This window comes from Streptopelia decaocto, assembly GCF_964273445.1.
Source record: "Streptopelia decaocto genome assembly, chromosome: 5".
NCBI lineage: Eukaryota > Metazoa > Chordata > Aves > Columbiformes > Columbidae > Streptopelia > Streptopelia decaocto.
The window spans coordinates 42429893-42445666 of NC_138659.1; the positions used below are offsets into that span (position 1 = coordinate 42429893).

Here is a 15774-nt window from a genome sequence, read left to right on the forward strand (position 1 = left end):
TTTTGGGTGGTTGGAATCATGTGACCAATATAAAATTATTTGGAAAAAAAACAACCCACATTTTGAATGGGTATGCCACTGCTTTCTACGCTTTCTAACTGTGATCATGATTAAGGTGAACACAGGAGGCCTAAAATAATGCCAGATCAGAATTTTCCAATCTTCCAAACCCTCACAGTCTTGGATTTACCATGAGAGGTGTAAGACAGGATGAATCCCACCCATGACATGGTAAAGGCTACATAGCTGTACAGGTGCACCAGCCCTGCAGCTGCCCTTATCTCCAGCAGCACTTCCCACTCTGGCAAAGTTCATTATCTTATATGCAAATGGTGAGATAAAGTGCAAGAAAACAGAAATATTTCAAAAATATCCCTTTCAAGATAGGCTGCAAGATCATCCATTATTCAGCAAACCATTAATCATCTTTTACACCTGTACACATCAGATAGAGATTTTGATCCTGAAATCCATATTCAAGAATGCGAGAGGAACTAATTCACCAGATCCAGCCACTCATTTAAGTAAGTAACTTTCAGACTCAGTCAGGTTCTCATTTGGTACAAAATTAAGTCCTTTTTTTGACAAGGAACAAGACAGTCAACCAGGCTACTTTATACCAATATAATTCCAGTTTATTCTTGATTTCAGATCTGAATCAGGCATATGTAACCTATCTAGGAGACATATACTGCATTTAGAAGCTCTGGTCAAGCATATCAAAAGAGTTAAACTGTATCAGCAGTGCTTGAATTCTTTTCATCAATGAACATTTCAAGACAGGATGGATCAAGGTATGAGAAATTACTTGTTAAGAAACAATGACAAGTTTTTCAGAGAAAACATAATGTGGCTAAGACAATGAAATATTTTAGTAGAACACTGATATTCTCCTATTTAACTCCCATTTATTAGCACAATGCCTAAAGTAACATAAAATTGCATGAATCATAGAATCATGGAGTGGTATGGGTTGGAAGGGACCTTAAAAATCATCTAGTTCCAACTCCACTGCCACGGGCAGGGACACCTTCCACTAGACCAGGTTGCTCAAAGCCCTCTCCAGTCTGGCCTTGAACACTGCCAGGGATGGGGCATCCACAGCTCCTCTGGCAGCCTGTGCCAGGGCCTCACCACCCGCATGGGGAAGGATTTCTTCATTATATCTAATCTAAATCTACCCCTTTTGGTATAAAGTCATTACCCCTTGTCCTATCACTACATGCTCTTGTAAAACGTCCCTATCCAGCTTTCTTGTAGCCCCCCTTTAGGTACTTGAAGGCTGCTATAAGGAGTTAATATAGCATTCCTGTTTACAATAATTTGCATTGCTTTTACTGCATCCACATGACTGTACTTGCAAGGTTTTTAGCATAAATATAAATGGGGTTTGCAGTCTATGTATGAATTCCATGGTGCTGTGGAAATAAAACTGGCAATACCTAAACCAGCTAATTTAAAGCTAGAATAGAAATGGCTTGGTGAACTGTTATTACACAGACTGCAGAAGTAAATGTTATAATCGGGTTGGAAAAATGTTCCAAGCAAGATCCTTAACTGGCAAAATGTGATCAAGATCCCTTGACTTAACTGGACCCATCCAACTACTCATCAACAGAGGTTCCAGCTGACTCTTTACTAATCTTATCTTTGCTAAGTGCTCCTAGTGATTTCCTGTCTGCTATAATAGGAACATTTCAGGGACATACACTCCAGTACACTTCCTCTTAAATTACTGCTCTGTATACTATATTGTGGGACATCCATGTCGTAGACTATACCAAACTATCACAGAATCACAGAATGTACAGGGAAATCTCTGTGAAAACGGTATCTTAGATACTAATTATTTTATTTACAGCTTATTTTTGCCAACTTTCCATTGGCTTCATTTGGTCATTCTTAACTTGTCACTAATACAAGAGAATGGCCAATGAGTCTCTCTACACATCCTAAACTACACTAGAAGCCTTAAATTGTTTCAATGTAATGAAATGGTCAACATGTCATTCCATTTATAACAAAATTACACTTTGGAACTATAGCACAAAATAAAACTATGTTTAACTTCACACAACTAGAGGTTTTTCAAAAGTTTATAAATGAAACAAAAAAGATTTTTTTTGCAATTATGGTCTTAAATGTAATATTTACACGGCCGTGTATATTGCTCAAGACATACTGTAGGGCTCACAAGAAAATAAGAACAAGTTAATGGTTGTGTTTCCCTCCCATTCTACACTGATCTCCTTTCTCTTCTCAATTAATTAAACCATGTTGAATACAGAAAGAGCTTCAAAAATATCTGACAGTGTTATCCGCTATACCAGCAGAAATATGACAAGGTTAATCATCTGGTTTAAAGGATTCTAACTTTCCCTTGCAGGTGATTGTTGCTATCAGTTTTCTTGTGGAAGGACAGTCAATAATGTCTCCTAATCTCTTATAACAGATGTGGCACAAACATGCTATTAAAACCTAAATAAATAACAGAAATTTTAGACCTATGAAAGCAATATTCCAGTAATTATTACAGCAATGGTTGACACATTTTTCCTTCTTTTATTCTCTTTTTTTTTGTTTGTTTTTTTTGTTTTTGCCTCTTTTGGTGGTTTTTAAAAATAATTATTTTTTTTTTAATCCAATGCTTCAATTAACTGCCATAATGGTTACAAACAAAGGCCACATTTTGCTATGAAAATACAGTAATTTGCCACTTATGCTCTGTTTTCTGACTTTAAATTATTCCCAACTCTGTTATCCCCTTTTCAATCACTTCCGTATCTTCCTCCACATTGCTTTCTCATTATTCTCCAAGTTAATTTACCAGGTTATCTACTCCATATTTAAATACAGCATCTGTTGTGCTCCTGTAGTCAAATAAGTTCACTTCTTGAAAAGTTACGGATGAATCACATATCACCAGGCATATTACAACCTGACCTCTGTATGTATATTCTTGGAAAGCAAGAACTTCAGGGCAGATATATACACACAGAAAAACGAGTGTGGCTCAAAACACATTAAATAATGTAAAATTTTGAAAGAGGATATAAAACACCACCAAAGCCATGTGCCAGCTTTTCACTTCTTACATTTCAATATTGCATGTACATTGTAAAACACAGAATTAGAGAGAGACATATACCAGGTCTGAGAGATAAGAAGTTTTGCCAAATTCACATTTTTTTGACTGTTTATGTACAAATACTAGGCACTGTCACTCTTTCATTTCAGATTGTTCTATCACAATGAAAAAGAAAAAAGAAATGGAATTAATATGATTCCAAAATTCTGAAGTAAAACCAAAAATGTAAACAACTCTTCTATTAAACCCAAGCTCCAGTGTATTTTTGAGCCAAGTGCTCTTCTTCAGAAATTCATCCACTGTGGGTTTCCAATCTCACACTAGCACCAAGAATACCTACTTTTGAAACAAGGCCTTTATTTTAGTAAGGTGAAAAATATCAGATAAAAACATGTATTGGATATTAATGAATATTTATCTGTATTGCTAGGTTTGAACCTCACTCCTAGATGAAAAATAAGAATCCCAAGCAAGGTAAATCAGGTGCAACTGAAATTCAAAACATTGCTTTTTTTCCATGATGGAGCCCAACTGTGAAGGTTGGTTCCATTATCAGATTTTGGAGCTATTGGACTTGATTTTAAGGTCAGAAGAGATCTCTATGACTACCCCACTTTGGATTCCTGTAATACAAGGACTAAAGATAAACACTTAGGCTTGTAGCCTCTATTAAAATGCTAACATATCTATTAGACATCCAACTTTGGCGTGAAAAATGAACTCATGGATATTCCATATGTCTATAAATAAGTTATCCAACTATTAGCTACCCTATGTTGAAAAAAAAAAAAAAAAAAAAAAAAAGGAGGAGACTCGTACATTTTGTTCTTCTATTAAAGTAGAGAAAAACACACACACAAAAAAAAATAAACAAACCAAAACCACAAAAGCCAGAAGAGGTTTGGGGTTTATAGATTTTCTTTGTGGTGTTTTCCTTATTTTAGTCAGAAATACATGAAAACTCCAAAAGAGACACTTCTGATATCAAACAGATAACTAACTAGATTAAACACTAACAGAATTGTGTAAACCACTTCTAAAATCAGTCTAGAGAGTAAATAAAATGAGAGTTTTTTCCATTTTTTTCAATTCTTGCATGACAAAAGTCTTGATTTCTGTATGTTATGACCCATGTTTCTTGCCTAAAAGGGAAGCTTAAGTATAGAAACCATAAAATAAAAGGACAGAAACATAATCTATCAATATTAGTTTGATATCATGGAACTTACCTTTCATTTCCTTGACTCTTTTCTAGGTCAGAGAAAAGACTACAAATGTTCTGACAATACTCAAACCCACAGTGGTCACACACAGCAGTGACTAACCACATCCCTTACATGATCTTATCTTCCCAAACTTGGAAGTGCCACTGTTCTGGGCTGCAATATAAATTCTCGCATATAGAATAACTATTACAGCTGTGGTGTTGATAATATTCATCAAACTACCCTGAACATTAACAAATCCCCATGCATTAACTGGTTATGAGACTGACCCCATGAAACCCTTTCACTGTTCAAGTAACAGGCGATGGCAGAACAGTGTTGAGAGAACACAGATCTTTTCATTTTAACCACAAAACTTCCAACAGCAACAACAGCAGCTACTCTTGAGCAACAAAAGAAAAAGTCTTATTAATAATTTCAGTCTTTTCATCTTCCACCTACTAATTTTCAACGCATTTCCTAAGAACATATTTCTCCTTTATTATAGTTCCTGATTCAATCGGAAGTTAGTATCTTGTTTCAAAGATATTGGACCATTCTACCTCATACTGACAAAAAGCTTTTAAACAATCATCAATTCCGTATAAAAACTACTGTTCAATTACCATAGAAAACTGTTACTTTTCAAGAATATTTCCTCTGGATCGTAATTATAATAAGAATAGGTTCCTGGGGGCATATTGTAGCAAAGTCCCGAAGTTGAAAGATTATTTAAAGCGTTATTGAGGTAGATGTCTGCTATTTTATTAAACGAAAAACAAACAAACAAAAAAAACCACACAACCCCCCCCCCCCCAAAAAAAACAACAACAACAACAAAAAACAAACAAAAACAAAACAAAAAAAAAAAACCACCACATCTGAAGTTTAGAACATGCCTGAATGTTTTAATGTTTTTTTTTATATTTTCTTGTTTAGAAGAAAAAAAGAACCACATGGTAGTTTACAATTTCATCAGTCAGAGTAATCATTGTGGAACTGTGATTTTCATCCTAAAAGGCCCTTCATCTTTTTGAACATGTATTCTGTCATTTCTGTGGTGAAATATAACAACTGTTTCACAATGTCAACAGTTTAAGACATGCCAGGTAGATAATATCAAAGTACACAACAGGCAGAGATGTGTAAAAAGTCAAGGGAGTTTTCAGAGGGGTGGATACTAGAAGCTTATATTTATCTCAATAGAAGTCAATTCATGTCGTGCATTAACTAACATAGCTAAGAATCTGCTTCAAACACAGAGAAACAACACAGCTGAAAAGAAACTTCGAGGAGAAAGTAGCTAGGCACAAATGGGCTAATTCACACTGTAATACAAGCAAGTTATGCAAAATATTATGGCCAAGATTATACACTTGAAGGAAACAGGGTAGGAAAGGGACAGCGCAGACAGGATGGTGCCGTGTGGCCCAGGGGTATGTGCACACAGCACAGCCCTCACCTTGGGAGAGGTCCAATATTTTAACAAGGCAGCAACCTGGCGTTGTCCTCTGGTGGTGGCACACACCAGGCTGCGCACAAGAGGCAGACCCACAGGGTTCATCATGCCGTGATCAGACCCAAATTCATTCGGACTACTTTCATTTGACCTTGGTTACCTCAAAGGCACCTGATTTTCACAAGAAGCCAGGCAGCTGCTCTTCTTGGATGTCCTTTCCCCCCATCCCATATTCTCCAGACATATCCCTTGAAAAAGGTATCCAAAGCCAATATGCACTACTGACACCGGTTATAAGCATTTTGATAAGTAAGGCAGTTTCTATGCACTTGTATTCTGGTCTCTAATATTTAATCAGTAATTTCGATTAAATAAGTTGAAATATATAAGCCACTACCCTCCAAACACTCATATTAAGAGAGGTAGAAACATCTTTTGTAATTGCAAAGAACTAGCCTTCTTAACATTTTTTTTTTCTTTTTAAGCACATTACTATAAAAGAGATTTTTTTTTTTTTTTTAAGTGACAAATTGATACAGAGTACAATGATGCCAAACACATATTGCCATTTGGAGCAGTTGGAAGGGTTTGGGTTCTGAGGCATGCCTGAGATCAATGTGACTATGTATGTTGTTCTCCATCTCAGTCTTCAGGAAGGAAACTCATATTCACTCTATATTCAAAGGCTGGTTCAGAAAATGAACCTCTTTGTATTAGTAATGAATTTGACATAACTGTTTATTGCCTTTTTGCAGCCATCAGTCAGTCATTCGCTGGCAGTGTCCTCACTAGGTAAGATAGCTAACAGCTGCCCACAGCTGGGTCACAGCCTGGGTAATGGCATTTGAACCCTGAGGAACACCCCACCTCAGTAACTTTGCTGCTCTTGCTTCTGCAGCATAACAATACTGCACATAGACAATAACTATTCTGGTCAAGTAAAGCTGTTCTCCAGTTGTTCAGGATATCTGTGCTAACAACTCTCAACATGTATCCTTTCAGAAAAGTAACTGGCTGTAAGAGGTATTGTGGAGTCCTGTCACAAGTGCTGTGACCAACAGAACACAGTAATTTTGAAAAACCTGTATATAAAATGCTTATCATTACATATTCTTATTTTCATTGCAACCATTTCTTTGACCATTAGAGAACTTAAAAATCCATTCAAAACTTGTTTCCAAGACAGCTTCATTTCCTCTAAAGGAAAAATAAAGATCTGCAGAGATACAAAGGTCTTTATATGAAGGTAACATTAGGGAGACAATATTTCTACAGAAAGACACCAGTAGCAGTAACAAGAAAGACAGCAAAATCCAGCTAGATAGAAATCAATATTTTAGTCTTTACGAAGGAAAAATAATTTTAAAAAAGAAGCATTTGTGCATTCTCTTTCAGATAATTAAAAGAAATGCCACATGAGAGTAAATTCATTAGACTTTATAAATTAGAACCAGAAACAATTCACTAATAGAAAATAAATGCTTTCGATAATCTCTCAACTGAGGCATATATATGCCCACTAATGACACACAGCCAACTCAAAGGTGTTCAGAATGGCTGTAAAGCGAGGCATAGGCAGAGAAAAAAAGATATAAGAAGATGTTTAGCTAGATTACCTTACAAGTGGTCACTTGTTGCAAACAGAACCCCTACTTGTACTTGTATTTACTGCTTGCCAGTTGCAGTGGAGGGAGTAATTGATTATTATCTGTGAAACCATGGTAATATTTAGTTAGGCTTTCAAGCCAGAGTTCCTCATCTTTTACATGTAAGAAGCTAATGTCTATATATATATATACACACACACACACACATACACTACAAAAAAAAAGTCCCTACATGGAATTAACATGTGAAACAGAACATCACAATGTTGAAACAGAGAGCAAAAATATTTATTAGCTTTTAGAAAAACAGACAGAAAAGTTGACCTGGAATGCAAGCTATCCCAGTCTATGAAAACCTTCTATTATTTTGAAAAAAAAAAAAAAAGCATCTGCTTTAAATAAGAAACATTTCTTCAGTCAATAAACTAGCTTGTATTTTGTTTATGTTGAAATTTGCCCTCTCTCTATCTCTTTCTGAACTGTTACCAAAAAACCTGTTACCGATTTTTTGGCATCACCCAAATGCTCATCAGCTGATAAGTGATACAGTAACTTCCCATTTCCCATACTAGAGGAAATTGAAGCATCCCAGATGTCACCAGCTTCCTAGCTTTTTCCAGCATGTCTGCCCACCCTTTGAGCTGCCCCCCTGTGTAGTGACCAGCCCAGGAGTCACCCAGGTGCGGTACCTTGGTAGGTGCCAGAGGTCAGATCCTCTGCTGAGAGGAAGGGCAAGATTTGGGCATTTCCTGCACCCCAAACAGGCAGCTGGGGCCCGCCCAGAGCGCTAGAAGGGAGGTTGCATTACTCTCTTCAAAATATCATGTAGATAAAATAAGGAAAAACTCTTCCTCACAGCAATATTAATCTAAGTCTGGAAAGCATAATTGTATTTCTAGCTTGTAATCAGCTAAAGGAAGTACTGCTATCGTCTGTCAGGTTTATTGATGATTATCATCCATAAATTCTTTCTGTTTTTCTCACAGCCCTGTATTTCCACTGGGCATGCTGTGTTTCCCAAAACCCATACTTTTGACAGCATTAGTCAGCACACCAAAGTAAAATAATGGATCTTGCTGCTATGTTTTTTCCATCTTTAAATGTGTTCATATAAAGCCCTCAGAACGCCCCCAGAAAAATTACTTTTTGTCTACTTGTTTTTTTTTTTTTTTAAGTGACCAACAAGAAAAGCAGATTTGAATATGCCACAAAAGAAATTCAGATACAGTGAAATCTATATATGCATGTATATGAGTTTGCATATTTTATAATCTTTCCCACAATTTAAAGACTCGCCATTTTTATGTAAATGGTTTTCAGCACCAAACAAAAGGAGAAAATCTAGAGTTGCAATTTGAAACATAAAAAGTCTGAGATACCTAAGAACAGGCATATTGCAGAATAAATACACAGCAGCAAGGCACTAGAACTAGTCCAGATGCGGATTTCAGTAGAGCTGCTGTCAATCAAACCAGTATTTAATTTAGCAGACTTTGACAGCTTGCTTAGGTTACAGGCCAGCTGGAGGTCCCTTCCTCATTAATCATTGCATCTCCAGGTTTCTGGATTACTCGAAGTACCTGTGCTCTCAGTGCACTCCCCCACAGAGCACCGTTCTGCTCCCTGGGACTATGCCCCATTTAATTTGTCACTAGGCATTTTGAGATGCTTACATTTACCGAAGAAATTCTGGAACTAAGATCAATCAAACTAACAGGCATCCCAATTTCTATCCTAGAATCCATTGCTAATGCTTATTTTTGGTGATAAGAAGCATGGGGAACACCACAGGATTTAAAGGAGTGACAGGATCTTGACTGTACACAAACACAGGAATGGCTTTGGGTTTAAGGTGTGTTCATATCTAATGGGGGAGAAGGAGGAAAGAAAATCACTTCTGCTCATTGATCTAGACCAGCATTAATCCGTATACTGTCTTTCTGGATGGCACCATGCAATACCTACTGAAGCAAGCCAGAGATAGAGAAGTGACATATCATAGAGCAGTGTTTCAAAATCAGAATTATAACACCTCACTTCACTGGGAAATTCTGCCTTTACAGAGGCTTTGCTACTGCTCTGATTCTGAACTTCCAACTTTTGGAAATACTCATAGTTATTATGAAATCAGAACAGACAGGATTTCTGAAAATATTAAAACCAGAGAGGAAGTAGGTACATTGATGTACCTATTTTATACCACCTACATCTAGAAAGTTAATTCAGCTACAGGAAAGGATATTTAATCTTTGCTGCAGCCTGACAAACTACCATGGAGCAATGAGGATTATTAATGCGGGCAGGCTGCATTGTGAGACCCAGGGGAGAAGGGAGCTGAAGAGATCCTTTGCTGCTCCAGTTCCTCCTGTCCTTCCAGGAGATCCCGCTGACTGTTTTTCTTTGCTTCATAAAGGGTGAGAAAACAGGGCAACTTATTTTCAAAATCCAGCATAAGTACTCAAAACACCTACCATAAATCCTCCTGTACAGAGACACCAGCAACACTAGCTCAGGTTCTTAAAGTATATTTCACTCAAAATCTGCGAGAACAGAGAGAGAGATTATCTGGCAGGCTGCAGGAGCAACGAACAGCTAGGGATCCTCTCTGAAATGCTGTAAATGGTCAAGAAATAGGCTGTAATTCTCAAATGAAGCCAGAGGATAGGTATAGTAAAAGGGCAATCAATGTAATTTAAGCAAGGAAATTTGTTTCCTGTTTTTATTAGAATAAAATATTATAAGGGCAGCTATAGCTCAAGTGATATATGTGGTGAGTTCCTATGGCAATTAATAGCCAACCTGTGCTATAAAGACCATATAGAATAGACAAAACTTGCAGGCAATGCATCATTTCTTGAGCAAGACAAAAAGCAACTAGACAGCCTCACAAGCGTGCAATTAATGCAAATAAGAAACTGAAGATTGCTGCTTTATGCTAGGCAGTGCCAGCAGACTTCAACCTTATGTGCTTCACTTATGTCAGAGAGAGACAGACAGACGAAGGAATGTCCAGCCTCATTCTCCCCACCAATAGTGACCATTTCCACCTAGAAAGCATTCCTAAGATGAAGATTATTTATTTTCTGAAGCAGAGTCCCTCTGTGGCAGACACAAAGGTTTCTATGGTGGAGGCTCTGACTTTTCACAGATGACTCCGCTGTCAGATAATAATTACTCTCATATCCTCATCAGACTGTCCAGTATTGAACTATGTTATAATCCACAAATCCACCTGAATGATCACACCAAATCAGCAATAGGAAAACTGTGTGCTTTGCTGGAATGTTTGTTGAGTGTCGCAGTTCCCATGGCTGGTTCGGTAATGTACCACCTTGAAGCACAAAGGAGGTTGCTACAGAGATGTTTTGCCTGCAGCGTGCTTGTTAAATCAGAGCACAAGCACTGTGGTAAGCTCTCCCTTGTGAATCTGAAAAATCATAATAAATCATACTGAATAACTAATGTAATTGCAGTAATTGTTCTAAAGCCAAAACTCCTTAATGCCTTAAAATTTTGATTAATTCTGAAAAAATACCTCTCTAGTCTAATCTGAACTCCTTTCCTTATGAAATCTTACTCTCACCAAAATCTCAATATATTAACGAAAGGCAATTCAATCCATATTTTTCATTTCTTCTTCTTCATTGTAGGCAATAAATGCATGTTTTGTACTGCATCTTGGGAATGGAAGAAATAGTGAAAGATCACAGATAATTAAAAAGATTCAACAGGAGTCATCTTCGATAAAATGTTATGAAGGTGGTAAGTCATGTCTGACATAGTAGAACTGATAATGCACAGAAGTCTTGTAAGACAACCCACGGGCAAAATCTACAGAAATATACTACATAAATAATGAAAACCTATATGAAAATGTCTCCCTTTCTTCTTCCAATATCTAACATTAGGGGTTTTTTTTGCTTTTTTTTCCTTACTTGTTTATTAAATCAAACCATAGTTAAAATAACATAGTTATAGATCTTGGAAAAATTAATCTGTCTTAGCCCAAACCCTCCATCAGGATTCAATATAGAAACAGAGAGAAAACCAATATTGATTTGAATTCCACTCCATCATATCGGTTTGTGGAATGAATGGCATATACTTAATCTCTCAGTTCACTGTATGACTATATGTTGTGTTCTACTAAATGTGGTGGTTAGGCAGCACAGAGGAAGTTACCGATCTTTCAGAGCCAGATTGCACCCAGGGTCAGACGGAATTACTTGCAGAAACAGGGGAGATTGTGGCTTCCATGGAGGCAAATGACTGTCCTTGGCAAAGAGAATCTTCCAGGGTGCAGGACACAATACACGAGTAAGGACCACGTAGCCAGGCTGAAACTGGGGGATGCATGAGAGGAAGAGAAGCAAACTCAGAGAGCAAGCTCCTGACATAAGAGATTCATCTTAAGATGCAGAGAAGATTGGGCATTTTGTTTTAATTAAGAAATCCACTGAAATGTTCTGTGGTGAGAGCCACACTAGAGTAGCAGACTCTGTGGGCTATACCCTAGATTCAGATTCACTCTTTCATTTTAAGCCAGCTCAACCAGCAAATCTGTGTTTTCTGCTTCACTGATTACTGTGTTCTTATTTTTGTTCAAATGAAAAAAAAAAAAAAAAAGCTCTAGATGCTGAATGTCCTTTCAGTGATTCTATCGAGGAAAAGTCCTCCTCTGAATGCTCAGAAACCACTCAGAATTAACAAAAAATAATAGCAAAATCTTTGCATTTTCCTCATGCTCATAAAGTAAATATGTTGTACTCTCTTTTGCCCTGACTTGCCCTAATAAAAGCATAGAGTAACAACACTTATCTCTCTTTGAAGTTTCTAATAAAATTACCTTGTAACATTACTGAGTGAGCTCAGAAAACCAATCAAGAAATGCTTTACTCCCCATTATTTAAGTTAAAGCTTAGTAGGAAAGACAAAATTTCTGATTCAACTCCAGAAGTGAGCTGCTCCCTCCTTGAGTCTGAACCACAAGCAGCAGTGTTTGTTATTCCTCACCTGAAAAACATACCTTACACCAGGTTCACAAAGTCATTTATCCCTCTCTTAGCAAACACCCTGGAGAAGTCCCAACACTGAATTGTTCTCAAAACTTAGATTTTGATACCATTTTTCTGTCAGGATGGCAAAACTACAATAGTAGTTTTTTGAACACACATCCACATGGTTTATGCATTACACCATCATAATACAGTTAACTACCTGGGCAGCTCTTGGTATAACAAAACCATAGCCTCCAGGTGCTACTGAAATGTAAATAGCTACAGTAGCCTTGTAGGTTGATATTGAATGGGATCTTGAATGAGAGTAGAGAAAATGAGAGAGAACTCAGTTTAGATTCAATACAGCTCAGACAGCAGTCTTGCAAAGCATCCATTAAAAACTTAGTGTATTATTAATCTTATGGCAGAATGAATTGCACATAATGCTTTAAGAAAATTATATGGGGTGCTAGAACTACTCAAACAGAAATGTTCTCGTAGTATTAAATATCACCTATGCTTCTAGTTACTAGATATTAGCTTTTTTTTTTTTTTTTTTCCCTCCAGTTCTTGTATTTGTCTAGGACTACTTTCTGGTAAGGCTCCGGGGACTACATGCTTTGATACGTTCAGTTGCCTATCTGCCCAAGCACAGTATTTGGAAAGCTTTATAGTCTGCTTTGCAAAAGAATACCTGTATTTGCACACTGTCAATCTTGTCTATGTTTAGATAACAGCCCTTAAAAAAACAAAACAAAATCAAAAACAAAACAAAACAAAACATATGTCCAAGAACTTATATCAACCACATACGTCCCTAGATGGTATCATCTCAACTATTTTGAAACATATCTACTTCTCTTACAGCATTGCAACCAAATTTTACCAATGGATAAAATTTCAAGAATGTGAGATTTTACAATGAACAGTGCAGGATGATATAGCAATCAACCCACTGAAACCAACTATTCACTTGAAAGATTGGGAAAACCACCAGTCTGTTAGTTAACTATATAACACAAAACAGCCATGGACACATGACCCCAGAATACAGCACTTGTAGGAGAAAGGATTTGCCTTCCCACTTGTTTTCTCAAAGTTTTGTGATGGTGGGAGAAAGAAAAGGACCAGGCAAGATGGCACAAAATTTCAGACACAGTGGGAACAAGTGCAAGCACTGTGCTGAGTAAAGCACCACGAAGGGACCTTTTGTTGGTGTTATAATAGAGAGTAATTTACTGCTGTAAGTAAGCAAGCCTCCTTTCTTCTCCTTAGTTGTCATATTCAGGGGAAGCATATTTAAAGCAAATAACTGGTGTCAGATTCAACTGTTTTCATGCTGTTTCTTTTCCTAAAGTTTCCTAAGTTTCTTTTCCTGTATCTGGCTTCAGTCACTAATGAGCAGCAGCACATTCCTCTTTAACTCCTCCACTATAACAGATTTTTTTAATTCTTCATTATGTCTGCTTTCCAACAAAGCCCAATATCTGCAACTTCTTTAGACCTCATTAGACCTCATCAATAAACTCCACGGGGCTTTGTAACTTACCTTTTCATAGAAAATAAATTGTTGTGAGTGAAGTAGGCATTGGCAGGCTGAAGCTCTTTTACTAAATTAAAGAAGTACTCAGTTGCAAAGAGATTTGCTTTATGCATTTGAAGAATTACATGATCATACATAGCATCCTTCATCCGATGATTTCAAAGCACAGTACAAAAGTTAATAATGAAAGAGAGTTACATCACTAAGTTCCCCATGGTCTTAAATTCATAGGCAGAATATTGGCATCCTGCATGCTTTATGTTTGGACAATTCTATTTATAAAAACCCAATAGGCTTCAGGCATGCAGTCAGATGTTTCTGTAACTTGCAATTTAATTTCAGCACAGGTATGTAACTGCTCACAAGAGAATTTTGACTGCAAAGAGGATTCAGTCACTTAAGATACCAGGCTTCAACTCTTCTTTATGATGCTCTGCCTGGTTTACACTGTGCTAACAGGAGGCTTTCTGATCCTGCCCTGTCTTGGTGAAGTAAAAACTGCATGCATGGTCACCGTCACCACAGTACACCTCTTCTTTGTCATACTCTACTCATCATTTCAGATCCAGGTGTAATTTCAAGTTATTAACATTTTTTTTAAGCTCTGCATGACCTGGAATCCAGGCTCCTAAAAAATCACTTCTATGCCATTTTCCATTCAGACTAGTGTCAATTATATTTTTCATTTAAAATAGCTAGGGCATGGCTTCCTAGGGTAAACAGGGTGATTCATGTGATGGATTCAACCTGTGTAAACCATTCCAAAAAATCTCCATCAAAAGTGGATTCCAGTGAGTTTCAGTATTTAGGGGTTTTGTCTTGTTGGAAGTGTTTTTTCCCCTTGAATCTAAGTGGAATTCAAATATGTTGTTGCATTTAATAGCTATTTCAGCCTATGGCAACATATTTACAATTGACTTTTTAAACAGTGTCAATATTTTTAATTATTATTGTGCTCTGCCCATACACCTCATTTTTGGTGGAAAAAACTTAACATATATGTATATATTACTATATATTGCTTAAAGAAATCTATTTTGTTGCCAATATACAACTTAAAATTTTGTCCTGTTAGCAATCATACTGTGGGGGAGATCAGTTATATATTTGTACATCACACTCATTAATATATTAAAAATACAGACATACTATACTCTGTTAGCCTATCACATAAATGTCACACTCAGAAAGAATATTCCATTTTTAGAGTTATTAGCTATGCCCATTCCAGTAAAAGGATGTTGTCTCAAAATGGAAAACAAGTTTTATTTTGTGACATCTGTGTATTTTACCCAAGTGTATAAACACATTTACTCCTATGGCAAGAAATACTGTGATACTGGACCACGCATATTTTAGAGTTCTTTCTTTGACACATGATCACATTAATTATAGATTGTCGCTATTTTAAGGTAAAACTGAGTGTTTTCTGTGTGGTCTGAAGACAGAAAGTCCCCAATTTCAAGGCAGTTCTGCCAGAAACTGGAACACCAGCAGGTAATCTCTGCCAAGTACAGTTTCAGTGAATTAACCAATACAGTCAGAGGTTTAATCAGAACTCTGATGCCCTGTTGGATGTGTCTTTCCAAAAGAGTAAGTTAAGAAACTAAGGTTGTTATTTTTTTAAGTATAATGAAATTAAGGAACCAAGCCAAAGTGAGTCAGGTAGTTGGTGGCACCTGTAACAAAGAAGTTCCTCATTTCCAGCCCCAAAGGGCTGACCAGTTGCCATCCTGTCATTAAACTTGTATTTTAAAATCTGCATGTGAAAGTCTTTACTAGTATACAGTAATATCTGGCAAGAAATGGCAGAAATAAAAGCAAAAATAGTAGGGCAATTTTAAATAACTTCTATTTCTGTTGTCTATTTTAATA

General features: G+C 36.8%; 1 protein-coding gene across 1 annotated transcript in view; it reads right to left on the reverse strand.

Moving 5' to 3' along the window:
- The window catches only part of GRID1 (glutamate ionotropic receptor delta type subunit 1), a gene marked incomplete at its 5' end in the record, with an annotated part of 523307 nt that overhangs the window by 76917 nt on the left and 430616 nt on the right, over positions 1–15774 (reverse strand). The window lies entirely within an intron of this gene.